A 2426-nucleotide genomic window follows, 5' to 3' on the forward strand; every position below is an offset into this window, starting at 1 on the left:
CACAGGTACAGTTGTTTCATGTTAATTTAATTCATTTGATTATATTTATTCCATGTTTCATGTTAGATATAACGTGTATTGTATGACATGTAGCTCATGATGTCGGACACACCTCCTCATCTGCGACAGTCTGTTGATAGTGGAGTGGCCGCAGCTGTGGCTAGCTTACAGCCACTGACGGAGGTATGAAAGAATTTTCTTCATTTTAGTTGTTGTTTATAATAGTTAATCTCAAAATTTATAATTTTATTTATAAGTGATTATATTTATTGAATTTTTGTAGGGTCTTGTCACGCCTGATCGTCCACGAGCATTTGAGGTGGACTTACAGAGTGACTATTTGTTGGCAGTAAGAAAATAATTGATTTTGTGAGTACGTATATTTGATTTCAACGTATAATAAATATTGATTCATATCTATTTTCTTTGTATCAGTTGGACCTAGAGAAGAGCCTCAACAAGAGGTCAAGTGAGCGTGTCAGGAGGGCCTCGTCATCTCCACTGTCTCCCTCCACACGACGGCAGAGGACGTCGAGAGACTTGTTTCCTTCCCCTCGTGGGAAGGAAAAGATGTAGTTGAGATATTTGATACATATATATATATATATAGAGACTTGTTTCCTTCCCCATGTATATATATAGGCATCTGAGAGACATATTCGATACACATTTGATGTACATATGACATTCTATATTTGATGTATGACATTATTGGTTAATATATGATATGTTTGTTCATATACGACATTATTGGTTATCATAATATATTATGTGTTTGTTAATGTATATGACATTATTGGTTATCATTTTATATTATATGTTTGTTCATGTATGACGTTAAATTAGATATGTTCATGTATGACATTAAATTAGATATGTGCATGTATGAAATTAAATTCAATTGCTAGAGAGTTGCCATTATGTCTACCAACTAGTAGATGTTTTTTTTTGCTTTATTAGTATTTCTCAAAAACTGCAAAGAAGTTGTTTCTGGTGAATAGTTGTAAACAATTATGATCATCGACTTCATGTACTCATGGATTTGGCTGCAGACACTTGTAACTTTGGCTATAAGCATCCATGGCTTTGGCTATGTGCACTAGTGGCTTTGGCTGTGAGCATTTATGGCTTTGGTTGTAGGCACAATATAGCCTTGGCTGTAGGTTGTCTTTCTTGCTGCATGTCGAAGTTACCTTCAAGAATATCATTAGTCTAAGATCATTACAATTAAAATACTATGACATAATACCTTGGAAATAATAGTCTTTAACCCATTACTTTATTTGTTAAAACATCATGTAGTATCTACCGTAGTCCTTCTACTCAAATATGTTTTCAAAAATACTTAGTATGGCAAAGAAATGTCTATGGAAAGCTTGTCAAATAGGATATTGAAGAACTAAATGTGGATAGTCATTAGTACCCATCAATAAGAACATGGACATCTTTCTCAAGCAAGCCATTTGACATTAGCAAGTAATTTATAAATTTCCTTTGCAAATAACTAGAAGATGCTATGAATCTTAATACAGAGTTAATCACGAACTCATTATTCCATCCAAGCATATATCACCCTAAGCCAATTAACCGACAGGATAAAAATTAATTCAATTTCAACAAAATTTTGAGTATAACAAGCATCTTAGGGATTCTTACAAGAATTAACATGATGTTCACAAGAGCATTACAAGTTCTTGTAATGCTATTTCACATATTGTAATCATATTCAGTTTTGAATGGCCATTTGTGTTACAAGCATAAATGTTCTTTAAGGTCTTTTAATTCTAGACATGAATTGTATTATGAAGCTTTTTTATGGCAACCCACTCAATGCATATATTGTTGTTCCACATTATGCTAATTTGACTTTCATTGGTTGATTTGGGTCTAGACATGACGTTATTCACTACCTTTTTTATATATTATTTTTTTGTAGTGAGGTTCTAGCCTGAATGAATGTATTAATCATCGAAGTTGTGAACCTTGGTCAAGATCCTTACAAATATATTTTCAAATTGGACCTCAAATAGTTTTCTCAGTCACCCCCTGTACACAGATACTGAAATTGTAGTTAATTACAAAATTAATACTGAATTAACACAAGTTTAATTGAGAAGTATTATGTTCCTCAATAGGCTAGATTATTATTGACCGGGAAGCTTTATCTTAGAGCAGTTGGTTTCCTAAATCTTTAGCGCAATGACAGTCTTATGGAATGTGGAATTAGGTCTGCTAGCTAAGGAACGTTCTTTAAAATGTAGAGGAAACTCAAGACTCACGTGTTTCCAATCAATATAAATGTTTAAATCGCTTCTCTAATTTTTTCTATTTATGATCTTCTTAAAACTTAACTTTCTAAATGCATTGATGGGGAAATAAAGATCTTCTAGGAACTAAAGGCTAATCATGTTTAATATTTACAATTC

General features: G+C 32.6%; 1 long non-coding RNA gene across 1 annotated transcript; it reads left to right on the top strand.

The window, feature by feature from the left end:
- The first annotated feature begins 288 nt into the window (after positions 1 to 288).
- On the top strand, positions 289 to 622 carry LOC149538519 (uncharacterized). Its single transcript, XR_016355952.1, has 2 exons — positions 289 to 349; positions 436 to 622. It is a non-coding gene; the product is annotated as an uncharacterized LOC149538519 (long non-coding RNA).
- The last annotated feature ends 1804 nt before the right edge of the window (positions 623 to 2426 follow it).

The sequence above is a fragment of the Cupressus sempervirens genome, chromosome 9, assembly GCF_028749045.1.
Source record: "Cupressus sempervirens isolate cs-2001-9-10 chromosome 9, ASM2874904v1, whole genome shotgun sequence".
In the NCBI taxonomy this organism is placed as follows: domain Eukaryota; kingdom Viridiplantae; phylum Streptophyta; class Pinopsida; order Cupressales; family Cupressaceae; genus Cupressus; species Cupressus sempervirens.